At 43.1% G+C, this 26,703-nt stretch overlaps 1 protein-coding gene across 1 annotated transcript in view; it reads left to right on the top strand.

Annotated features, from left to right (window-relative positions):
• The window catches only part of SYBU (syntabulin), a 73,356-nt gene that overhangs the window by 28,154 nt on the left and 18,499 nt on the right, over nucleotides 1-26,703 (top strand). The gene's annotated exons all lie outside the window — the stretch shown is intronic.

The raw sequence follows: 26,703 nt of genomic DNA, 5'->3' as shown, positions 1-26,703 counted from the left end.
CAGAAAAATACACAGTAAGTGAGCACAGTTTTAGTAGAACTGAAGTTCTAATTTTAAAGTAAAAGGACGTGAGCACTGGCATTGTGAAACAACCTCTATATTGCATTACTTTCTTTAACACCCACAGTTATAGTATACATATTTATGAGCCTGTAAAGTCGATTAACAGCCTGCATGAGTTCTCATTTCTTATATTTGTCTTCTAATTTTTGTTTGGTGGTGACATCGTTGTGCAAGGAGCTAGAGACAGCTTTATTTCAATGGAGTCAAAGCTTGGTCATCGGCAGGTCCTGTGTCCTCTTCCATCTCTGTCCGCCATCTCTGTCTGCTTTTGTTCTCCCTGAATAATTGATGTACATAGCACATCTTAATGGATTATTCTTCATCTTGCATCTAGTCAAGCAAAGAGAATGTCATTTAGTCTCAGAGCAAAACTTAAACTGTGTGAAAAAGAAATCTCCTGGTTCCTAGACTCCTGATAAATGTTAGTCATGATGAATTTGTTAATAGTCCATTGCTTTGGAATCGTATAAAAAAGAAAAAGAACAATACCCAGTGGGGAAGACAGCATATGAAAAAGAAAGATGGATATTGTACAAAGGGTGTTGCATATCCTTAGGACTTAGGACAGAGGCAATGAGTTAAAGAATGTCATGTAATTATAGACAAGAAATAAAACCATTACCTTGTGTACTGTGTGGGAAGAAAAATAATTTTTATTCTACTTTTCTGAGTGCTTTGGGCTGGCCTAATAATCAAATTGACAAGAGACAGTTTAACAGGAGAAAATAACCAAACTTACCACATGTGTACATAGGGGGTTCCATAAGAATACGGGACCACTGGACAAATCAGGCAGTTGAGGCTTACCTGCCCTTCTGGACTGAGGAGAGGGAGACAGGGGTCTGGGACTTCAAAGGGAAAGTAGGCAATTCACAGATGGATAAGAAAGAGTAAATACTTGGGAAATAAATTCTTGTGAGGCCACCCAGAAACAATGGGACATAGAAGGGACTCTAACAAACAGACTTGGCAAGCTTCTCCCTGTCTCAGTTTATATCATACACAAAGGTAATAGTTCCCTTCCTTTAAGCAGGTTTTTGAATTCCTTTAGGCAAGTGAGGGAGAGGTAAAATGCTCTTCTTGACTCTTTTGGTTCTTAAAAATAACCAGCTTAAAATAATCAGCTTCTGCCCAGCTGATATGACTCACTGTTTGAGCATCGACCCATGCACGAGGAGGTTGCTGGTTCGATTCCCAGTCAGGGCACATGCCCAGGTTGTGGGCCCAATCCCCAGTGGGGGGCATGCGGGAGGCGGCCAGTCGATGTTCTCTCTCATTGATGTTTCTATCTCTCTCTTTCTCTCCCTTCCTCTCTCTCTAAAATCAATAAAGAAAAAGAAAAAGAAAATATATATATATATATATATATATATAAATCAACCTCCCCAAAAAGCATGTTTTAGGTGGCAAAACTCTGCTTCCTTTCAGCACCCCAGGACAAGAACCGCTTCCCTCCCTCCCCCAGTTCAGTTGCCCTTTATTAATATTGAGATATAATTCTCATGCCACAAAATTCACACCTTTGAAGTGTACAATTCAGTGGTTTTTAGTATATTCAAGAGGTTGTGCAAACATCACCATTATCTAATTCCAGAACATTTTTATCATCCCCCAGAAGAAACCCCGTGCCCTAGCAGTCACTCTGCAGTCTTTCCCCAGCCTTTGGCACCCACTTCCTAGTCTCGGTCTCTGATCTGCCTGTTCTGGACAGCTCATGTAAATGGAATCATACAATATTTGGCCTTATGTGTTTGGCTTCTTTTGCTCAGCATAATGTTTTCAAGGCTCATCAATGTAGCATGTATTAGTACTTTTCCTTCTTTTTTATAGTTTAGTGAAATTTTATTATATTGATATATCACATTTAAAAAAATATTTTTAAAGCAAATTTAAGTTTCTAGAAAAATCCAGTGGAGAGTACAGAATTCCCAGGTACCCTCTTACCAATAGTGCCCTCCAGCTTCCCGGGATTAACAACTTGCCTTGGTGTTGTGATGTACCACATTTTGTTTCTCTATTCACTGTTGATGGGTGTTTGGGTTTTTTCTACTTTTGGGCTATTGTGAATAATATGCATTGAACATTCATGTACAGGTTTTTGTACGAATATGCATTTATTTCTCTCAGGTATCTATCTAGGAATAAAATCATTCAGTCATATGGTAACTCTACATTTAACTCTTTGAGGAACTGCCAAACTCTTTTACAAAAAGGTTCTACAATTTTACATACCCACCAGCAATGCATGAGGGGTCCAGTTTTTCTACATCCATCCTTAACAGTTGTTATTGTCTGTCTTTTTGATGATAGCCATTGTGGTGAGTGTGAAGTGGCACTTCACTGTGCTTCTTTATCTACATTTCCCTGATGGCTAATGAAATTATTTTTCATGTGCTCATTGGTCATTTGTGTATCTTCTTTGGAGAAATGTTCTCATTTTTCTTTTAACGTGGGAGTAATCACCAATAGAACCTGCTTCTCCGACACATGGGATGTCAATCTAAGGGCAGTAGCCCTATCATCCTCCTTTTGTACCCCCAGTACACAGGATCGGTACATATTGGGGGCTCAGTCAACATCTGTTGACCTCAACAGCAAAGGTGGACTCAGTGATTGAGAAGATGAAATGGTGCTGGAAAGAATGTCAGCTACGTGGATTGCAAAGAAATTCATTGTGAAAGTAATGTAGGATTTGAATGCAACCTGAAGTTATTTCATTTTTGTTATCCACCCCAAATTATTCCTCAAGGTATCTCCCACTCATTCTAAAACCATTTTACAGAGGTGACAATACAAGGAAAGAATGAAACAAGAGCCAAGTGTGGTGCAGAACGGAAAAACCAAGTTTAAAATGGAAGTTAAGATTGTCATTGACCTTCCTGGTTTCAATAATTATAAGAATAATCATGTTAACACAAGACTTAAAACTCTGCGTATATGCAAAATTCACACCTAGCAAGTCCCTGATCCTGCAGGAGGGAACTCTCTTGCTAAGGGTCAGCCACTTGTCTTGCTGAGAATGTTTAAGGTCTTAGGTCTTTGTAAAGAATCTGTAGACAAAACAAGAAAAAAAGTAAGGAAGGGAGGAAAAAGAGAGCAAGGAGGGAGGGTAGGAGGGAGGGAGGGAGGGAGGAGGGAAGGAAGGAAGGAAGGGAGGGAGGGAGGGAGGGAGGGAGGGAGGAAGGAAGGAAGGAAGGAAGGAAGGAAGGAAGGAAGGAAGGAAGGAAGGAAGGAAGGAAGGAAGGGAGGAAGGAAGGAAGGGAGGGAGGAATATTTTCGATGCTGTTGTGATTCTTGGATCCTTTGAGAATCATGAAGGCCATGGACCTGTATATACTCTAGAAAAATACCCATGTGCACAAAATACTGCATGCTGTTTCTGAGATTTCACGGAGCTCCTTTATTAGAATGTATCAATCCTAACTTAATGATTCTTACCCAGAGGCAGACCCTGAAACACCACTTTTGTCAACTGCTTCTAATTTCTTTGCTCATAGGTATACATATCACCTAAGCAGGTAAGGCCCTTGTGATCTTTTTATTTATTTGCATTTAACCAATGTCAGAGGGATCCCTAAAGTTTGTTTTTTAGTTCCCTAAAATGTCTAAGTTCATCACTGAAGTTGCTCAAGCGTTTGTGTGGGACCCAATTCTGTACAGTAAGCTCTTTGTATGTGGAAAAATCTGCACTGCGACCTATAGTTCTCTGAACTTTCGGCAGAATAAACCTGTCAGTCACATAAATGTGAAGAGAGGAAATCCTGGAAATGAGACCCCTGGATGACTCCAAAATTTATAAAATGCAGAGACATAACCTGTTAACCACAAGAAGACACTGTTCTTGGGTTAGAGTGTTCCACCTCCTCCCTAGCCCCAGGGGGCCATCTCTCCTCTGCCCAGACTGATCTTGGTGCACGCTCTACTTTTTAAAATAAATCATCTCATTAGAACCAATACCGCTTTATTAAAATAGCAAGCAATTAGTGTCTCTTAGACAGATGCTGGGGGGGGGGGGGCCTTGAACGATAAATAACACAAGCTCATTTAATTTTAGATGCGCTGTTCTAGATTTTGAAAAACTGCTGTTCACCTCAGAAAGGAGATATTGAAATGCCCCTTTGGTCTTTACGATAAAGAGCTGATCATGTTGCTGTAGAAAGAAAGGGGAACTATGTCACGGGCTGCTGGGAAGGGCTAAGGAAGGTGAGCTGTGCAAGCTGGCCCGCCCCAGGGCTGCAGCCCACGCTGCGTGGAAGTTTACGCTCCTCCGGGCACAACTCCTGGACCTGAGAGGCAGTGAGCCTTCTGTCATTTTGGCTTCTGTCAATGCCTGTGCAGATTTAATTAAAAATTGCTACCAAAGAGCAAAAGAAAACATCCCTGTGGTCCCCCTGGATAATGTCTTCACGTTTTCCTTTTGTCTGCAAGTCAGTTTAGCAGACATTGAAATGGACTCTCCAGAGCGTGGTGTCATACAGTAGGTGCCCAATACTTCCTCAGCTGAGAGATGGAGTGTACACTTCGTGCAAGGAGTTATGTTTGCCACGGGAGGCATGTCGGCAAGGTGTGGTCAAGGTGGTCTCATGTCCCCCTGCTCCCCGGGTGAATATAAACCATAAATTGATTAGGGGAGAACGCCCTGGGATAAACCTGCGGGCAGCAGAGGAGAAGGAAAGGGGTACAGGTGGCAGGTGCTCCGACTGGGGGCCTTGGGAACACGGCGCTGGGGACGTCCCTTCACCAGGTGCTCCTCCTGTATTCAGTTTGCCGTTTTCCTGAGAGATTTGTGTCCTCAGAAAGTAAAGGCCTGCTTGGATTACTGCTAGTACATCAAGGGACTTTCCTGGGGCTCCCTTTATGTTGGTTTACTACTTGGGGAGCACTGTATCTTACCCGGGAAGAAAAAGACTCAGTGCCACCAATGTTACCAATGTTACCACTCAGTGTTACCAACACAAACACTAAAGCCTTTCTCCAGAGCCGCGGTTCTCAACCTGTGGGTTGCGACTCCTTTGAGGGTCGAATGACCCTTTCACAGGGGTCACCTAAGACATAACAGTAGCAAAATTACAGTTATGAAGTAGTAACAAAAATAATTTTATGGTCCTGGCCGGTTTGGCTCAGCGGTTAGAGCATCCGCCTGCGGTCCAGAGAGACCCGGGTTCGGTTCCCGCTAAGGGCACGTACCTCGGTTGCAGTTTGTCCCCGGCCCTGGTTGGTTCTGCAGGTGGCAGCCACTCGATGTGTCCCTTTCACATCGATGTTTCCCTCTCTCTCTCTTCCTCTCTCTCCCCTCTCTCTCTCTCTCTTCTTCTCTCTCCCTCCCACTCTATCTGTGCAAAAAAAATGGAAAAATGTCCTCGCATGAGGATTAAAAAAAAATAATAATAATTTTATGGTTGGGGGTCACCACAACATGAGGAGCTGTATTAAAGGGTCACGGCATTAGGAAGGTTGAGAAACACTGCTCCAGAGCAAAGGAAACTGTTTCACAATTTAAACAAATAATAAAAAATGTGAAAGAAAAAAAACAAAAAACACCTGAGATTAAGGAGATAGGTGAAGAGCAAATAAGGTCACTTTGATTTCAAAGAAATCCACGTCCCTGGCCCATTTGGCTCAGGGGTTAGAGCATCGGCCCGTGGACCAGAGAGTCCCAGGTTCGGTTCCCACTAAGTACCTCGGTTACAGTTTGTCCCCGGGCCTGGTTGGGGTCGTGTGGGTGGCAGCCAGTTGATGTGTCTCTTTCACATGGATGTTTCTCTCTCTCTCTTCCCCCTTCGCTTCCTCCCACTCTATCTGTAGATAAATGCAAAAAAATGTCCTTGGGTGAGGATGAAATAAATAAATAAATAAAAGAAATCCACATTTTAGAAACTGAAAGTTTGGAGTCTGCATTGGAAAGATGTCACCGTATTTCATCAGCATTGAGACCAAGTTAGTATTCCCTCATCATCAGATAGCACTGAGGCTATTGAAATGGGAGGCCCAGCCTGGTGAACTGTAATAACTTCACAACAATAACAGAAGATTGGTTCTTTAGGAAAAAATGATTTCTTAAATTCAGAGGCATTTGCTAGAAAACCCAGGAGGGTACCAACTAGGTTAGTGACTAATCAACACTGGTTCCCTTAATAGACAGAGATTCTCTCACACACCGGCCATAGCCTGCAGACGTACCTGTGCTTACCACAAGCATTGCTTTCACGCCAACATTCTGTAAAACAAGAGAGGTAAACAGCTTATCTGGGAGAGGCCATTCTTGTAATAGCTTGAGCTACCTAGAGGAGAGCTGAGAACTTAGAGTTGGCACAGCTTCTCTCCAGGTTACCTAACTTGTCCTATCTTGGGGAAAAAAGTGGGGGAAGAGGAGACACTTTCTAACTACCAAATGCTATAGCCCAGCATACTAGGTTCAAATCTTCGTACCACCACTTTACAACTGTGTGCTCTTCAGCTACTTGTTTTCATCTTGGAACTTAGTGGGTAGCATCTGTGAAATGGTTTGTTGTGAAGATTAAATAGACGAATGAATGGAAAGTGCCCGGCATTGGATCTGGCACAAGCAATTCCTCAATAAATGCTAATAATGGTCATGCGTAGCTCTTAAGATAGGTGTGTCACCAATTCAATGCACTTTCTTTACAAGAAACCCTTAAAAGTCTCTTACACTGAACATGTGTTTATTTGAAACAAAATTCTAGCATGTCACGTGATTCCAGGTCACGTAATCAGGAGGAATGTGTGCTGGAGAACACTGACAAGGGCACAAATGGACAGCTGATGGATTGACGGCGAGGAATGAGACGGGAAAATATGAAGAGCAGACAAAAGGCCGCTGGAAAGCATTTAAGTGTTTAAATGCTTTGTAACACTTAGTGCAGTTATTAATGTTCTACAAACAGACTGAGTCATTGTGATGGTGAACTTGGCAGAAAATGATGTATATGAGGGCAAAAAAATGTCTTAAGCATTTTAGAAATATTTTCAGAGAATAGAAAAACTAAATTTTTGGTGCCAAAAAAACAGATTTTGAGCAGTTTGGTTTTGGATGATTATATTTGGTTTCTACTTTTATTCTTTTGGATGACCATTCTCCCCATCTCTTCATGCCTCCCTCCCTCCTAAACATGTACAGTAACTATACAGAGACTGCTATAAACTTGTATATAGTTTTGGATCAAATAGCATGAGGAGATGGGGACCATTTAAAATTGAGATTCCTGCTCTTCTTTGCTTATAAATTCAAAAGTGGGGGGTGGGGAAGAGGAATTGTTAAAATGTTTACAAAACTTTAAGCTCCCTCAGAACTTTTGCCAGTGTGGTAAAGAAAAAAAAAAAAAGACAAGATTTTGGTTATATGGAAACTTTCTGCATTCTTGGCAAGACATTATTTTTCTAGTTGTTTATAGTTACACAAATCAAAGGTTTTGCAATATGTAGGCCCAGCCTTGAATAAAAGCTGTAACCTATTCTGGAGATAGAATGCCTTAGGAAAACATCTGGAAGGATGTATTCCATGTAATTGTGAGCTTGGATAACACTCTGAAATTGGATTTAAAATTTTTTTAGCTAATATTTATTGACTGTCCCAGGCAAAATTCCAAGCACTTTACTCATTTTACCCTAACATCAGTGCTAGAAAGGGAAATCATTATGTCTAATTTTACAAGTGGGGAAACAGAGGCACAGAGAGGTTGAGTAACTCATCTAAGGTCACACAGCTTGTAAATGGATTTTAAACAGAGTAGTTTTGCTCCTAACTCCTAGTTATTGCACTGGTTGTAAGGTCTCCCTTCAAAGGATTGATTTTAATTGCAGTAGAGGAGTGTGATAATCGAGAAAGATGTGTTGATCTAAGACAAATTATTTTTCTTTACTGTTTGTATAGCCCCAAAAATTCTTATTAATTTTTGTAAATTAGCTGATACAGTCCATATGTAGATTGTACTGGCTGTTACTGATAACAAAACCAATGAACCTTAGTGTAACTTCAGTGAAATACAGAAGGTTGAACACACAAGGCTGTTGGGATGCAGATGAGTACAGTAAAGCCACGAGGGTATGAACATCAAAGGAATGGTAAGGTCTTCGGTGTTTTCCACTCACTTGCGAGCTGGTCCTTGCTCTGCTTGTCAAAATGTTTTCTATGCTGCCTACAGATCGTGAATACTGTCATAAGCAAAGATCATGAGACTTTCTCAACTTAAACAGGAGCTTCTGCATTGATACTGAAATGAATCTCTGGAACTTTCTTTCACCCTGAGAAAAGGGATGCTCACCCAGTATATGGCAGAGAATGTTCTGTGGTGGATGATTGTATCGTCTGTCATTTCTCCCCAGCAGGGACCAGACCCGTAAAATCAAGCTGAAATGTGATCAGTGGACTTAGTGTCTATGCTTATGGCAGGGTTACATATTTACTTGCATGCCTTTCTCCCATCTGTGTTTCTGGTCATGCCCCCAGTCACTAGAATGCTGCCAAATGGCCCGTTAATGGTTTTTCCCTAAGAATTAGTCGGTTATAATCCTCTTCTCCCCAAAGGTGACTGCCATCCAAATCCCAGGTCCACTAGGATTTATTGTGTGAAGAGTGTTCTAGCCACTGACTTGGGCGCCTGCCAAGCGCTTACTACGTGTGTAACGTGTTGAGAACGAAGCACCATAGGTCTGTTCCCCAGAGCAGACGCTCCCGCAGACCACACACACAGTTGGACATATGTATCGACTGCCAGCATAAGAGAAATGAACCTGGAAACTTCTTTTACACAAAAACTCACAAACCTGGAGTTGTAAATCATGTAGACATATGAACTTCTTTCTAATCGAGGAGGAGAGTTTATTGAAGAGTCTGTCTGCGTGGAAAGACATAGTTAAGGAGACCTAACAAGGTATGGTGAAATACTCGGCGCTGGCGACATCGTTCAGGGGCAAGAGGAGGGTTGAGTTACCCAGAACCCAGATGGAGAGAACTCCCAGACTATATGTGTGAAGAAACGGTGCCCTTCCCCTGACAGGTAAGGGGCCTGAGGGATAAATACCCTGATCTTTCTGTCTCTGTCACTGTAATCTGTTGTATGGCATTTTGGTGTACTGTAGGGTTACTGACAAAGAGTTATGTGTGGAACAACACAGTATGTTCATTTGGGTAATTCAGTGAGTTGAAAGTCTTCTACCACCCAAGCCTGTGCCTGACAGCAGCCAAGGTGAACGCAGGTGTGGTTACATCAGGTCATGCTCAGGACTCTGCCTCAGTGGGCTTATGTTCTGAGATGCAGAGTCTAGAATGCTGAGCCGCTGCAGAAAGGAGATCACCATGTAAGGGTCTAAAAAGACTTTCTACTTCTAAAGGAAGTATAAACCTCTTGCTTCACCACGTGTAAGGTTTCTGCTACAGCTAGGTTTGAATCCCAGCTGTACATTGACTAGCTGCATTCATTCATTCAACAAATATGTAGTAAGCATTTTCTGTGCGCTGACACCGTTGTTCCAGGCATTAAGGGTAGAGGAGTGGAAAAATAGACAAGGTGGCTGTTCTCGTGGAGCCTGCCTTTAACATGGGGTGATGTCTGATACACAAGCCGACAACGTGGTACGTTCAGATAGTAACAAGCAAAACAAGGCAATGCGATGCAGACAGTGGCTGGGGAGACGACCAGGGAGCTGAGAACTTAACCATTGTCCTTCGCACTTCGGAAGGGCATGGGTGGTGGGGCAGTGAGTTTGGAAGCCAAGGGTGGTAGCAGGTGAGGTCTGCGTTGTTAGATGATGGGAAGCCAGTGGAGGGTTTTAAGAAGAGAGACTTAATTTAAGTTATATGTTTGGGATCCTTCTGGTACTCTGGAGCTTGGACTGTGAAGAGATGAAACTGGAAGCAGGTACACTAACTTTAGATGGCTTAGGAAGGGGGCAGAGCAGACGCTCCCGCAGACCACACACACATAGAGAAATGTACAGTGTGGGCAAAAGTAGGTTTACAGTTGTTCGTATGGAAAATCATATAATAATTAAGAAATAATAATACAAGAATAAACTCTTTTCTGCATACTCACAACTGTAAACCTACTCTTTTCCAACCCTGTATATGGATACAGTGTATATGGCAATATAATAAAATAAAATAAAATTTTATAAATAAAATTTAAAATGTTAAATAAAATTTAAAATGTTTAATTTATTCACTAACTGAAGTAAACCTTTAGAGAGATGGATGAAATAGTCAATGTCTGATGGATTATTTTATTTGTTATTTTAGCTGAACATACTTATTTGTACTCTCTTATTAACTTAGAAACATTGACTTTGTTAATCACAGCTAGAATTTAAAATGTTATTCAGTCTTTCTCATCCCTAGAGCCACTTTGCAACTTCTCTGTCTTTGCCAGAGCAAATTATCTTCATTTCCAACCAATTTGTTTGATATAAACCAGTTTTGAATCCATGTCTGGTGCATGCTTTTAAGACAGGTACTGTGAGAGTATGAGTTAAGTTACTGTAAAAAGAGACCCACCAGAATACACATGGCAAAAGTAAACAGAAGTTTATTTGTCTCTTGCAAAACAGCAGGTAGATATTGGGGTGACCCAGGCTGGTAGGCAGCTGTGTTGCTGACTATCACCCACTAGGCAGAAGGAAAGGGGTTAAAGGACCCCCTCATTCAGGACACAGAAATGCCATGTCATTTCCAATGATATCCCAGGACATCTTAGTCACCTACTATTATGGAAGAAGGGGAAAATGGACATAGGAGGACAAGAGGCAGGTTGTCCACAGCATCCATGTACAGCATGGGGACAGCTGATTTTTCTGTTTTATAGATGTATCTGAGGGTCCTTCGCTATCCAGAGCTACTCCGTTCAGTTAGCAAGGGATATGAGTTTTTGTGATCTCTACAACTTAACTATTGACTGTATTGCTGTTTGAGTGATTCTTTAAAAGGCGAGAGGAGTCATACCACAGGAATAATTAAAAATCTGTCTTTCAATTTCTTGCCCCCTTCCTATCCTGGCAATTGGCCTGTGAAGGCAGCCCAAGCTAGCACTGACGGAGGTCTGTTCAGACTGATGTGTTTTTTTCAAGTGGGGATTTTTTTGTTCACAGGTGATTGTAAAGAGAGCTCTATAATAAGAGGCTTCGGAAAGGCACTTACACAAAGGGATTTCTTTTCTGGGAGGAAGTTGTGGGAGGAGGGTACCTCACCTTATATTTAGACATTGAATAAGGTGGACCAGGTCACCTGCAGAGTAGTGGGGGGAAGGGGGGTTAGTAGGGGGAAGGGTTTCTTTTGTAATGTAAGAAAAATATTTTTTCTTTATAATATGGAGGAATAATTAATACTTAGCTTTTTCAGGTTGCTTTGAGAGTCAAAATGTGTATGGTATATAGCAGTCTGTATTCATCACATATATTTACCTCTTAACACAGCACTAACAGGTAAACATGCAAAAATCAGGGTCAACATTTGGCAGGAAGCTGGGTTTGTAGTGACAGTACTTGCCCAATATACAGTATGTGCTCAATAAATGATCACTGTCATTACTGTTATAAAATGAGAGATGAGGCAAGTTTCCAAACAGCACAACTTAAAGGCATTTGAATGTCTGCTCACCATCTTGTCTGCATCGGTCCTATTTTGTCATGGATGCCTTCTTAAGAATTACTCTGATACAGTGGAGGGCTTTGGTGGAAACTTAGTAAAGGTGTTCACTCTAAGCAAACCTATTTGGAAGGAATGTGCAGACAGTGGTCATAGAGAACCCCCAATTCCATTTTCTCCCCTCGGCACAGCAGATCTGCCCCTCTCTCCTGGGCGGCACTGGGAGGTGCCTTGCATATTTAAATAGTTGGAATTCATGGAGTACACCAGGCATTAGCCTCGGAGCCTCACAAGCTTGCCATTACATTTAGGAATGCATGGGGTTTTGATGTAATTTCTTGCCCATTGGGATATAATTATTGTAGAAAGAATCTAAGTGTTTTGCTCCAACATTGTCAGAGGAATAGCCTTGACTGTTGTCTAGGCATTTACTTCTATTTGACGATCTGGTATTTCTTTAAATGCTTTGTGTCCATTCATGAGGCGATGGTTTCATTTGAAATGCTGCAGTCACCAGGGAGAAGCTCCTGTGCTCTTCCCTGATTGGCTGGCCTTCCCTCTGCCTCCTGTTGCTATGGTGCCCAGCAGAGTAACTTCCTTGCCCTGCACATGTAGGAGGCTCGGTCTCCATGGATACCCCACTCTAAGACTGTACTCCACGGAGAGATGAACTGCACACACTGTATTTCTGCACAAGACATACCCCAGCCTGTGGTGGGAGGCTGTTTGCAGAGGCAGTGTTTGCCATGCAAGTCTACGGAGCTTACCTTCTAAGTAAGTAGTATTAGTCACAGTAAGTAAATAATTATGTTGGATCACAGAGGATATGCTCTTTGTGTATGTGTGTGTAAAGTTAGTTGTGGTAGACTAAAATTATAGTCTGAAAACAAATTTTCAACTCTGCCTTTCAGATATTCTGAATCGTAGGATCTATAACTAAACTCTAAAAAATACACACATGTATTATGTTAAATACCCCTTGTCATAGGTGAGTCTGTTTGTGCAATTTGAAGCCAAAACAAGCAAACAAACAAAAAAAAGGCAGTATTGCATGCTGCATTTGTAAGTGCAAAGCCGGGCCTTGCCCGTTGGTGTGCTATGGGAATAGATGAGCACAGCCACAATTAATGCTAATTGGCACCGCACATAGCTTGCAGTGGGCCTCTGTGTAGGCTGGGAGGCGATGCATTTATTATCAAGAGAGAGCCTACTCTTGTGATCATTTTTGCCAGTTCACCGTGAAAAATATTCAGAGTGCATCTCTCTGACCAATTTTAATTTACTTTGCTCATTTGGCATCCAGTGGAAATTCTGAAACTCTTCCTAGGAGTGGAAGAGTTTTCCTTTAATGAACTGATCCGCTCTAACACTTCCTGTTCACTGTACATTCCAAGAGTGTAAGAGGTTGGGTTTGCAATGTTGTGAAACATATGAGTCATCTTAAAGTGATTTTCATCTACTGGGCACATGATTAATGCCTGTGATGTTAAAACTAATTAGTAGAAAAAAGAAAGACTTAACATATGGTAACCCCAACTCCAGTTCAATAACTTTAAAATCATGTAAAATTGACATGTTTAGACTGTCCACAATAGGTAGCTAGCTGGCGTCCAGCAGCTGTAAACAAAAAGCAAACCATGTACTGTATTGCTATAAGAGATTCATTTTGATCATATAAAAGAATGAGCACAAAGTATTATGCTAGATTGTAAATTTCTTTTATTTTTCTGTACTCATGACCATTCAGGCAAAGGACAACCAGTACAATGTCGTCTTTTCCAACTGTTAGTCCTGGCTCAGTTTTGATGCCTAAAATGGTAACAGGTGCCACCCTTTGAGAATGTGAATGTACTGTTGGCTACTCTGGCTCTGCCTTTGTCATTGGGGTCAAGTTTGAGGTCCTTGCCTGGCCTTAATGTTTTGTAAGTATAATTTTCATCTAGAAGATGAGCAAGGGTACCTGATAAACTCTGTAGAGATCATGGTTTTAGAGACTCGGAAACAATGTTGATGACATTTACCCCAAAGTTTTTTCACCCCATTAGTAGTACAAGGCCCTGTTTCCCTTTCTCAATGTGTCTATCTCTGACAACCTGCATAGTAGAGGATTTTTTTCAACCTCAAAATATCTGAACTCCTCTCTGAAACTGTTTCTTCCTCTGTATAGTGGAATAATGATAGTACCTATGACATGAGGCTGCTTTGAAATTTCAATGACTTAATGGCACATGCATACAATAAGTAGTAGCTCTATTGTATTATGACTACTGTATAGATCGTCATCATTTTTACAATGTCTTGTAGTCAGAGACACTGTTGCTAATAGCTTGAACAGTTTTTTGGTTTGGTTCCATTCAGCCTACCCGATTTCCTATCAAATACTTACTAAGAACCTAACTATGTGCTTGGCATTCTGATGGGAATGATGGCATTTGATGTATATGAAAATGTAGCTAGCAAAATGTGAGATATACAATTAGTTTTCTTTTCAAATGTGTGGCTATATGATTTTGCTAAATCACTATACACTTATATAATGAAATGCTTGCCAATTAATTTTGCTGCCAATAACACAATAAATATGTAGGACACCACAATGGATGTATAAGATAAAAAAGGCTAGGCCACATAGCATAAGTCACTTAATCTTTATAACAAATTACAAATGTGACAATTAAAAATCTAAGTTCAGACTTTAAGCTCACTTCCTTTCCTAAAAGATTTCTGTTCAGAGTGCAGTAATGACATATTTTGAAAGAAAGCATTTTCATTAAGTTGAGACTTGGGGGGAAGAGATGGGAAATGATTGATTAATCTGTATAAAAATAGGCCCCATGCTGGGATGTTTCCTTTTGCACTAATCCTATGTGACACGTGAGCCAAGAAGAATGCAGAACCAATGCCATATGTGCAGAGCCTGCCGGTGCTGACTTTCAAATGCTTGAAGAGTGACCCAGATTATAATTTGCAGCTTTATTTTGATTTCAATATCATTTTCATTTCCCATTTCTCCTTTCTGGCATATTCTCTTCCTTCCATCTGTTTGCCCTGGAAAGAACGTGGCATGTGCAGCGAGGACTATACCAACTCACATGGATGGGAACAGGAGGACGTTTGTAGGCTGCGATTTAAAATGAGGTCTCTAGGAGAGGGAAAGGGTGTGGGGGAGGTAGAAGAGCCTAAAGCGGGGATAAATGGTGATGGAAGGAGACTTGACTTGGGGTGGCGCACACACAATAAAATACGTAGATGATGTATCATAGAATTGTATACTTGAAACCCATATAATTTTATTAACTAATGTCACCCCAATAAATTGATTTAAAAATGAAATAAATAAATAAAACGAGGTCTCTAGAGGCTGGGAACTTGTAATGAATGTATGTCCATAACTGCTAAAACTATTTTGCTGAACACGATTTCAAATGCAATGTCACTCCAATAATCTACCGAGAATATATTAAGCCTTGTTTCAGGGCAAATTCTTAGCAACATCCCCACTGTATCTATACTCTACTGGTCTGTGACCAAAATAACGCCCCACTTTCTTTTCACTGCTGTTGTCATACAGGCTCTGAGGGTGCACATTCTGTCGTGTTTGTCAGGTCCTGGGTGCTGATGTCATGGCTCGAGGGTCATAGCCTCTGGAGCTCTCGTTAACAGTCCTGCTTGCAGAGTTCCTTTTCATCCGAGTGCGTTGGTGGCAGTTTCAGAAGGAAGGATGCCCCTTGTCTTGTGTGGCGGCAGCATTATTCAGAGAAACTGGATCTTCCCAAGGCTTTGGCTTCTGGCCCTCACCCTTGCGGCTGAGATAGGCAGGCTCTGCAGGCCTCTGCCAGGAAGATCTGATTTCTGCCGAGACTATTGGCAGGCCCGCCTGTTCTTGGGAGGCTGGGCCTGAACCTGATACTGGGTTACTGCCCGACATCCAGGCTTTCCCCCTCCTCGTCGGTGGAAGAAGGGAAGGAGCTAAGCCACAGGCTGAGAAGCACTAGTGCCTAGCAAGGCTCGGGGGCTGCAAGCGGTGCCACCGGCTGGTGTCCTGCCAAGCCCAGCTTACCAGGGGCAGCAAAAGGGTTTGTCTGTGCTAAGCTCGGGCATTCTTGAGTTTTGGATGAGATTCTCCAACTTAGCATTTCCCTCCTTCCGTTTCTCTTTAGTCTCAGTCATCATTTAACAGAACTGAACCCAGTAATGCTACTCATGTGCTTTTTCAACAAATATTTATTATGTGCCTGGCAATGAGCCACGCACTGGGACACAACAGTAAACCAGGGGCTCCCTGTACCTGTGTGATGTGTTTCTGGGGGAAGTACAGGGTCCCGTGAATGCACAGAGGAGGGCATGGACCCAGACTTTGGGGGTCTGGGAAGTCCTCCAGAGAAAGTAATGTTGTGTCAACATTTAAAACAGGTGAAATCAGGTTTTGAAGTGAAAAGACACTTGGGGATGTAAACTTTGTATGCCACTTTTGTTAACTTAAATACTACTCACTTTGAGTTGTTTTTTGTTTTTTTATTATTCTTTTGTTATGGTTACATTGGTTACATGCTACATTTAAAATGATCTTTTAGACGATTTTCTCTATTAGAATGTGAGCCTCTCCCTGGCCGATTTGGCTCAGCGTTTAGAGCGTCGGCCCGCAGACCAGAGTCTCGGGTTTGATTCCAGTCAAGGGCACGTACCTTGGTTGTGGTTCCATCCCCAGCTCTGGTTGGGGTCGTGTGAGAGGCAACCAATCGATGTGTTTCTCTCACATCGATGTCTCTCTCTCTCTCTCTCTCTCTCTCTCTCTCTCTCTCTCCCTCCCTCCCCCACTCTATCTGAAGATAGATTGAGAAATATCCTTGGGTAAGGATTTAAAAAAATAAAAAAGAATGTACGCCTCTCTAGGACATGGACCATGTGTTCATTTTCTCTCTGCTCTCTCGCTCTCACTTGTTCTCTCTCATTTCATTATCTTTTATTTTAAATTCATTTCTGATGTTCCCCTTATCTTTTTTAACATTACATATATAATGTGATGCATAAGGAGGATATATATATATATATGTATATTAGGCAGTATAATAAAGCAAACATTGTGACCCCACCTTCCACTTTAAGAATTACCACCACCACCACCACCAAAGCAGCCTGTGGGCTCCCCCGGATCCATTCTCTGTCTCCCCCCAGAGGCAACAATGTATTGAAATATGTTTTATCATTTCTTTGCACTTAACCATAATTTTACAACCTTAAGTATGTGTGACTAAAAATATGTGGAATGCAATGTCAAATTTAAACATGGAGCCGTGTTTTCTTTGCCTGCGTGTTTTCTATAATTAATGTAGTACCTAAAACTTAATAGGTTCACACTAGATGTTTGTGAATGAATGGATATGCCCCAGAGCCTGGAAAATATTTTTGTGATTCTACATGCCAGGGAAATACTGGAATTCAACTTTAGTGGGTTTGTTTATTTTGAGCCCTGTTAGTTTTGTCTTTTGGGGATGATTATAAGTGTAGGCTACAGAAATTAGTCACACACTATTTAATTGTTTAGGAATATTTTCAAACTACAATTTCCAACTTCTCTCCGTTTTACTGCCATGCAAACTGTCCAATGGTCCCACAGAGAGTGGCTTTAACTTTCTGCAATGGTCTGCTTTGCTTTTCCATTCTACTTTGTTTTGTTTTATTTTTTAAGAACATTGGAAGAATGGGGGCAAAGGGGGGACATCTGTAATACTTTCAACAATAACAAAAAAAAAGAACATTGGAGGGTGGAGAGACTAGAGAACATTGAGTACACTTGAATTTAAAAGTTAACTTGTGTGGGGGGTGGGGCAGAGTAGCTGGACAAGCAAAGGGTTGGCCTGGGAATGAGCGCTCGGTGCCAGATGTCACTTTGAGTTGAGATCCTGGGAACGTTCCATTAAGCCAAGTCCATGGAAATTCAGAGCATAATTTGTATACAGAGCATAATTTGATGGTGGGTGTGCTCCATTCTTTTTAAATGCTACAAACCACACAAACATTAGTAGAGAACTTTTTTAGGGCGGCATTCAGAAACACTGTGTTCAGAACCTTGAGCATTCAAATAGTTTTCAGTTGATAAACAGTGGTGTGGAGTGAAATGCAGCAGCTTGCTGCTAGAAGCTCAGCTAGTTTGCAGAATTCTTTGTCTCTCCCCAGCATGTACCCAGCTCCGGAAGCCACAGTGGCTGTGTGGCATCCCAGGTGAAGTCACCTCCCTGGGCCAGCGCTAGGCTCCCTGGACCTTGAACAGGTGTCCCGGGGCAGGAGGGCGGGAGCTGTTCCACCTGCCTTGCACCTGTTTTTCTGCAAACCCATCCCCTGATCCAGAATTCTCTGTTGTGCTGCCAAGCCTTCTCCTGGAAACATTTTCATGTGACTTCATTATTCCCCTTCTTCCCTCATGTTAATTCCTTGAACATTTGTCTGAACTAAAACAAACCTCACTAGGCTGTCCATTTCTCCATTTGCTTTTGTTTGAACACTCTGCACAGATGCCAGAAATTGCCAGAATTTACCCAGCTTATTTGTTTTATTTCACTGACGTTTGTGCTTGCAAATAAAGAAATATTTGCATTAAAGATTGATTTCACAGTGGTAAATCTAGCCTTGATCTTGGAGTATCTCAATCCATTCTGATTAGATTATTCAATTTTTCACATAGTCCTCAGGCAATATGAGAGATAATTTTTTTTCCCTTTCATTTCACGGAGATAATTTCTGTTTTCTTTATTTCTCCGCTCTTTGTGCAGGCAACATATTTTCATTTAATTGTTCTTTTATGTCGTTAGCGCTGCAGTCAAATGGATAACATATGATGAGGTGTTTCTTGATGTTTAACTTTATGCTTTTACTGTTTTAAATTATATTGTTCATCTGTGGTTTTCAATGATTTTGAACCTATGCAGTTAATTTTGTGAACCTAAGAACTATGTGGAAAGGGAGTCTGTGGTCTGGGCTTCCCCGTCACTGAACAACCCATTTCCCAACCGTGATAGCCACCTGCCATGCCTTGCAGCCTCCAGTCCCTCCTCCGGGTCTTGCTGCTTCAGTGTTTCCTAAGCACCACTCTGTTCCCATCACTACCCTTGTTCCAATCTTGCCATGGTTGCCATGGCTCCCTCTTGCCTTCAGAGTAAATGCCCTTAGCTTAGTGTTCAGGGCTTCCGAGCAATGTGTTTGTAGCATTTACATTCTTCAGCTCCCTGGGCCCAACTCACCTTTTAGGCTGCATTTTCTCATCTGATCGCTGTAGGCCAGCTAAACTAGGGTTTCAATATATTCTAAATATTCCCAGTATTTTTTTTCCTCCATGTTTCAGTACATGGGCATCCCTTTCACCTAAGGTCTGCTCCCTTCCGCACCCCCCAACACTTGGTCATATTCTGCCTGGTGCTCAAGGCCCATCAGGTGGCATCTCTTCCATGCCATATTCCCTGCCCTCTTCCCCTCACCCTCGCTGAGAGTATGGCTTCCTCCCCTGTGTTCCCAGTGCCCCGTCTGTATTGCACTCCTCTCGTTCTGCCACCTATCCCGGTTGTTTGTCTGCTTAGCTCACCTCCTCAAAGGGGCCTTAAGCACCAGAACTCTATTTCTCCATGACCCAGTGTCTCCTCATGTGCAAGGTTCAGTGTATCTTTGAAACAGACTAAATTGAATATCATGAGTATCATCTTGGTTTCCAGTTCTTAGATCTTTGTGAATTCTGATCACGAGGTACCCAGCAGAGTAGGCAGAGAAGTTCTGTGATTTGGGGCATATCTCGTCACCACTCAGGACCTCGGTTTCCTCATCTGTATCCTGTCTGTCTTTGAGAGGGAGGATTAGAGGAAATAGCAGGTGGAGAGTTCTTGCCAGATGTGGGTCTTAGTACACAGCAGCTGGGGGCATCATGTCTGAGTGTCATTCATGGTATCAGTTGTGCCTTCAAGGCTTGTGTAATGTAGTCTGCCCTCCGCACCATGCCTCCCCTGTTTTCATTCATGTCATTAATAAAGCATGTTAAGTAGGAGAAGGGCAAGGACGGAGTCCAGGGACATGTTACTAGAGATTTCCCTCGAGGCTGACAGGCAATCCATTAGTCAACACCCTCGGCTACTGAGCGGTGCTGCCATCCAGCACACATGTCAGCCTTGCTCACAAGACTCTCCCGTGTGTTCTGACGGAGTGCCCACTGCATCCCACACGCATCATGCACGTGGCAGCCCGCAGTCATAGCTCCGTCGGAAAAGGGAGTGAGGACGGTTTTTCATATCTGCTCGTCAGTGAACTCATGCTGCTCCTACTGCCTTGTTAAGGGACCTTTTCTACAATGTTACTGGACAAGAACACCAAAGTTAGCACGTTGAGATCTTCAGAATTCATCTTTGTCTCTTCTCTGATCACCTGTATGCTATGTCCACCTCCAGCCTGCTACCTCCTTCTTCTGTGATTTCTCAAACACTGGTGGTGCGATTTCCACAAACGCATCTGTAACTTCTTTCAGAACCTTGTCTCTCCTCAGCCAATAAATAGTCTTCTGAGTCCATGTGCCAGGCGCTGCGCTCGGCTTTGAGGATACAGCAATAAACAAGACAGAGGACTTTCCAGGCTGCAGTTTTTTGCATGTTAAATTTTGGGCTGAAAACTCGAATTTTAAGAAACGTGGGCATAGGCGGTGGAGGTGGGGTGAAGAGAATATTTATCCTGATTGTCCACACACCAATCTGTCAACCCAACCAAAGGGGAGAGAAAGAGGAAGGGAGGTCAGTAGAGAGCCTTTCTGGGAGCCATTGCTCAATGCCAAGAGGGGAGGGACCTATAGTGCTTTGAAATCTTTTAAGGTGACAGCACCTACAATGTGCCAAATGCTGCATTGGACACTGGGATACCGTGTTCCTCAAGGAGCTGACAGTGCACTGGGACATTGCAAACAGACGTTGCAGTGCAATGTCATAAATGCTTGTTAAATTGAGGGTGAGATTGGAGCGTATAGGAGGGACATCTCATCCCCTTCCTGGAGGAGTTAAAGGTGGAGGCTAACCTGTGACCTGAAGAACAGGCAGTAGACAGCCTGGCTCAGAGGGATAGGCGATAATCCAGGTAGAGGGGATAGCGTGTGTGAAAACTGGGCATCTAGAGAGCCATGTGCTGCCTTCAGGAAATGGTGATGGTTCCAGGGCTGGGGCGCAGCAGAGACAGTGAACAGAGAGATTATAAAGGGCTTGTAAATCATGCTATGGAGTTCGGGCTTTATCTTAAGGACACGGACTGCAGTTAAAGGGTTTCAACAGGGGAATCACCTAATGAGATTTATGCTCCGGAGCCGTGTGGAAGATGGAGTGCTCGGGACGACGCCGAGCAGCTGGGACGCAGTGTGTGGCCGCATCAAAATTCCGGGCAAGAAATGATGCTGGCCTGGGGTGCAGTGTTCAGGATGGGAGGCAGCAGCCAGATCACGGAGTTATACACAGATTTGAGCAGGTGGCTGCGGTTCATTTAAATGTGGAAAACCAGACCTATTTATGACAGTGGTTCTCAAACTTCAGTGTGCGTGAAAGACCACCTGAGCAATTGGTAAAAATGTGGCTGATGGGAATGACTCGAGGACATTTCAGTCAGCAGATCTGGACTGTGAGTCAGGAATCTGTATTTTCAGCAAATAGCCCAGGTGACACTGTTGTCTGGTCCTCAGATGACACCGTGAAAAACCCCTTTCTGTTAGATGTTTTAAAATAGCACTACTTCTTTCAAACGTATTCACAACATGGTAACTTTTATTTAAGAATGAAGATTCAGTGATCTCTGCTGAAAATAGCTGAATGGCTCAACCTCAAGGGTTAATGTGCAAAAACACAGCAGTCTCCTTGCCAGTGTGGTTCATGTTCACTAATTCCATGCGTTCGGTGACACAGAGCAGGGCAGAGGGGTAACAATCTTGCTAAAACCCCTGCTGCAGACTGTTTGTAAATGAATTTTCAACGGTTTCAACAGCCATTCTGCAGAAGAAACACTTGTGGGGGAAACAACAGTCTCCCCACCCGTGACGTTCCATGCAGGTGCGCGTTCTTAGTGATGAAGACACATTTTGTTGCATTTATGTCTGTGATATTTCTGAAGCCCAAATGCCTGCCTTCAGATCCCAGCTTCACTATTTACGAGCTGTGTAACCTTGAGCATGGGACCTGTTCTCTTCTCTCGCCTGTAAAATGGGAGTAAAAGTGTGCCTTTCTCACGCGCTCGATGTGTGTGAATAGTCCATTTCTGACCACTACTGAGAGAAGCCAGGTGACCTGTAATAAATGTATCACTTGTCTTCAAGTTTAGTCACGTAATAAACACTTCTCTTGCCACCATATTTTAGAAAAACACACACTTACACATTTATGGTACCCATTTGCAAGAATTCTTAGGGAAACTTAACGTTTACCAACACATACCAAACACATGGGTAAGTAGGCCAGTAATTATGATGAACAGGTATCAGTAATGATCATTGTGCACTTACAGTCCTCCCCATTCTGTCATTTGGTCCTTACAACGGTCCCATGCCATAGGCACTCAGTCTCTTTTTAGAGTGAGGAAACAGACTAGAGGGGGTAAGCAATTGCCTGGGTCTCTCTGTCAGTGAATGAAAGATCAGATATTTGAACTCAGAGCCCTCCAGTGTCAGATCTGCTTCTAACCCACAGCCGGCAAATATGGATTGTCAGTTCGATGCAGTGTGGTGAGTAACCCTGGTATCATGCCAAGTAAATGAAAAAACTGACTCATTTTGAGTGTGAAATACGTAACGATGACTCCCATGATGCGCACGGTGGCGTACAGCTGTTTTAAATCACAGTCAAGCCTGCTGCTCTGTTTCCCAGAGGCAACCATTCAGGGAGCTTCTCAGGAGGGGCTGAGAGCGGTGGTTCTTAAACTTTCGATACCTAAAGGGTTTGTGAGAACCCCGATTACTGAGCCCATCCCAGCCTCTGAGTTGCTGACTCCATAGGTCTGGGTGAGGTCTGAGAACCTGAATTTCTGACAGATTCCCAGCTGAGACCAGTGCTGCTCATTTGGGACCACACTTTGAGAACCACTGTCTCCGGGGAATGAGAACATGCTGGTGGATTTAGGAGCAGAGGACGGTTTAAACTCTACCCTATAATTTCCTAACCTGCTCTGCAGACCTAGTTATTTAAGTTCACAGGATGTTCTGAAGCAATAAATGTCAGCTCTAATGCCTAGATGCTTAGATGCCAATCAAAAGACAGAAATATTTACTTTGGCTTTCACATTTCTAAGGCAGGGCAGTTTCTCTCCAATCCAGAGACGGTTACATAGTCGCTTCCCCATCTCTGACACAGTGGGCCCTGTTTTACAACTAATGTAAGTTCCTTGCTCATGACACGTGCAGAGTTTGGCCTTAGAACTAGGTACTTAACCAAGTCTGGGCTGCGTTAACGCCAGCACATACTCCCAAGGATACAGTCACTTGTCCTCTTTCCTCCCCACCCTAGGACAAGGGTTCCCCCTCGGTGAGGTTATATGTGTAATTTGGTAACTCTGGGCCAGCTGGTCTCATTGCCCAGGCTAAGGGGAAGACCATGGAGTGACCCAAGTCAAACCCAACAGCACATCAGGTCATTCCCGATCTTTTAGGGCAACTCGGGGTCAGAACAAACGCAGGAGGAAGGGTCAGTGTAGGTGTGTTGGATCCTGAAATTGGGATTCTGGTTTTACTTTTAACACTTGACTCTCCATAGCAGTGAGAGGGGAAGGGGTGTAAGAACAATGGATCCACAGAGCATTTCTTTTTGCCTACAGAAAACACCACATAAAACGGGGCTTACTCTTCTCATTTGTTCTTAGGGAGACTTGTGCCTCTGGAAATGCAAATAGATGTTTATCAGAGTGGAAAATCTCTTTAGACGAGGACCTGAAATCAACTCATTTTCTCATCATCAGGAGAATGAAGAAATAAATTATGTTATAAGTCATACAAGTGGAATATTAGATAGTAGTCAAATGAATGTACTACAATTATATGGAAAATTTTTATGATATAATTTCAAGTGAAAATTGTCCCAAAAGATTTTATACCTATCATGATAACCTGTTATTTAAGAAAAAGCAAAAAACAAATCAATGTTTTAGGAATACATGTAGATGCGATCATTCTTTGTAAAAACGAAGGCGAGGACACGATGAACAGGATGAGGGGGGTAGATTTAAGTTAGTGTCCATGTCAGGTGGCGAAAGGATGTCAGACATGATAATGGAGCATGGCCTAGTGCTGACAAGGTCCAGTGATGTAACTGTGCCTGCAGACTGTTAAATGGAGTGAAGGTCAAGGTCACTACTGCTGAGAAAGTAAGGGGGTGAGCAGCGGTAGACCTGGCTTCAGTGTCGATTGTGGACCGGGACACCCAGTGCTGCAGCCCGGGGTGGCCAGGAGGCTGTGTGGAGAGCAGATGTGTATGGTGTGCCCTGGAGTCTGTCACACGGCAGGCACGGGGATGAGGAGCAGCTGTCAAGACTCTCAGGTCTTAGAGTCCATTTAAAAAGCTCTACTAAGGTCTGGCCAATGTGGCTCAGTGGTTGAGTGTTGACCCACGCACCAGGAGGTTGCTGGTTCGATTCCCGGTCAGGATGCATGCAGGAGGTGGCCAATCGATGTTTCTATCTCTTTCTCCCTCTCACTTCCTCTCTCTGTAAAATAAATAAAGGAAAAAAAATTAAAAAGCTGTACTTAGAAAAGAAGTGAGGTTTTTAAAAATGTTTTAGAGCCCGGGCTGCATGTCTGCAGCGAGTTGTAAATTGTCACCTTTTCCCAGCAGGCGGGTGCTTTGCTCCCTTGTGGTCTCGAACTGCTCGCAGAGAGCACCACCTAACCAGAAGAGTGGAAAATTAGGTGACTTCCAAAGACACCCATCCTTCCCTTCTCCCTCAAGTTCTGTAAAGTCGCACACAGACCCCCAGTCCTGCCCTGGCTGTAGAGTTGGTGACATCTCAGTCTCCCTTCCTCCCTCCCACCCCTTCATCACCTCCTTCCTCCCATTAACACCTCCCACAATGACACCCCTGCTTCGAACCCACCACGGCACCTCAACTGCCGCTTTTTCCTGATTTAGGATTTTCTGCCAGACATGAAGGGCAAACACCTCATTTTGGTAAACACTGGATAAACACTTCTCTTTAAATAGAAGCTTAGGCTCTCCAGCTAGCTTTTTAAAGGGGAAGAAATTCAGTTTAGTACAGTATATTCGACAAGAAATCAAAGAGAAAGAACATGTGAGAGTCTGAAAAATGCTTCAGGAAGGTTTTGCTTTTGTTGTTACCAGACCTAAAGTAATCGGTGTGGATGAAGTTCATGGACACTGTGGAGGGGCCCTTCTCAGACCGGCTCAGTCAAGGGCAGTGGGAGATAGAGGGCTGCCCTTCCAGCTGACCTGCCCAAGGGCTGTGCCCGATGCTGACTCAGGGTGGGCGATGATACAGAACCATGTGGTCCCACTGGTGCCATTTAGCACATCAGCCATGGACACATCGACCACACCAAAGGCAGCAGGTCGGGGCTGATGGGTAACCCAAATGGAATGCATGCTGGATTGGGAGGTATTTCTTTCTGGCCAAATGGTGTTTGACACCCCCAACTCCAAACTAGATGGCCCCTCCTTTTTCAAACAGAAGGTGGAGGACTTCAAACCATGGTTAACTGCTAAATCTCCTGTAAGCTTTACAAGCCAACATTTGTGCACATGAGTATGGCTGGAACTGCCCAGTTTTGAACAACCTGGGTCTTCTCTGGGTCCCCATTTCCCTTCAAATTCTCTGAAAATGCATTTAGCTCAGGTAAGTGTTCCTGGAAAGCTGCGAGGAGACAGGTCACCCTGTACACGAACCTCTTTACTTCTGTGTACTTTGCCTGTAAATCAACTCTTCTTCTTGGTTGCCTACCTGCCTTAACTTCTGCTTGCTCACCTTCCACTCCGGCTGAGGAAGGCCCTTGCAGTTTGACTGGACCTGATCTTGGGAGCACTCCTCGCAACAAGGTCCATGACTGCTTGCTATACAACATCTATGGAAGTTATTTAAAAATGCAGATTCCCAAGTTCCTGCTAGACCTTCCGAACTGGAACTTCTGTGAGTGTGGTCCAGAAATCTGCACTATTATCCCACTTCCCAGGTTATCCTTATGCACAGTAAGGTTTAGGAACTATCACATTATTAATATTAATTGTAAGATTTATGTTTAGCATGTCAAGCACATGGTAGGTGCTCAATAAATTCTTGTTAAATTAACAATAAATTAACCTTTAAAAATATATACACATATACGTGTATATACACGTATAATACGTAAATGAGGAAACTAAGGCTTAGAGAAGTCAAAAACATTTGGCCACGAACACATTAGTAGAGGTGGAGCCCGGCTTTACAGTGCCTTCTTTAGGTAGACCTTGAGGGTGTATGAATTTGCAGGCTAGCGCCTCCTTCTGGTGATGCTGGGTAGTGCATGGCAGGGGCACTGGAGAACATTAGAGGCATCTATCTGATTGGATCTCTGGTTGCACTGATTGATTTTTAAGCATTCTCTTCGCCATCTATGGTAAATTGACAGGACCACCTATTTATTTATTACTAATGAAGTGAGCAGGTCCAGGGAGGTTGGGTGATCATCCACAGAGCCAAACAACACCTGTTCTCCTTCCCTTAGTTCTCTACTAAGGTTGGTCAATGCATAGTCTTAATGTCCCCTGCGGGTGAAGCAAAGGGAGACTAAATGCATCCTGGGTCTCTGTGGGAAATTCATAAACTTTTGCCCTGGTCAGAAATATCCACTCCCTCTTCCTTTGTTGCACTCCCTTTGCAACCGCTTTATTGTTTGTTTCATCTGTTTTCTTGGTCGGCAGGTGGATTGCCTGTACCTCTGCCAGGGCAGGTGGCTGAACCAACTCAAGATAAAGGAGTGAAGTAGGAGGAGTTGTTCTTGACCTGTTGGCCCTCTTGGGCCTCCTCTCCCACACTCACTCCTCCCCTTTCTCAGACCTTAAAAGCTA

This window comes from Molossus molossus, unplaced genomic scaffold (genome assembly GCF_014108415.1).
Source record: "Molossus molossus isolate mMolMol1 unplaced genomic scaffold, mMolMol1.p scaffold_m16_p_16, whole genome shotgun sequence".
Lineage (NCBI taxonomy): Eukaryota > Metazoa > Chordata > Mammalia > Chiroptera > Molossidae > Molossus > Molossus molossus.
Note: the sequence above shows the minus strand (reverse complement) of the source record. Positions and strands in the feature narration are given on the sequence as shown.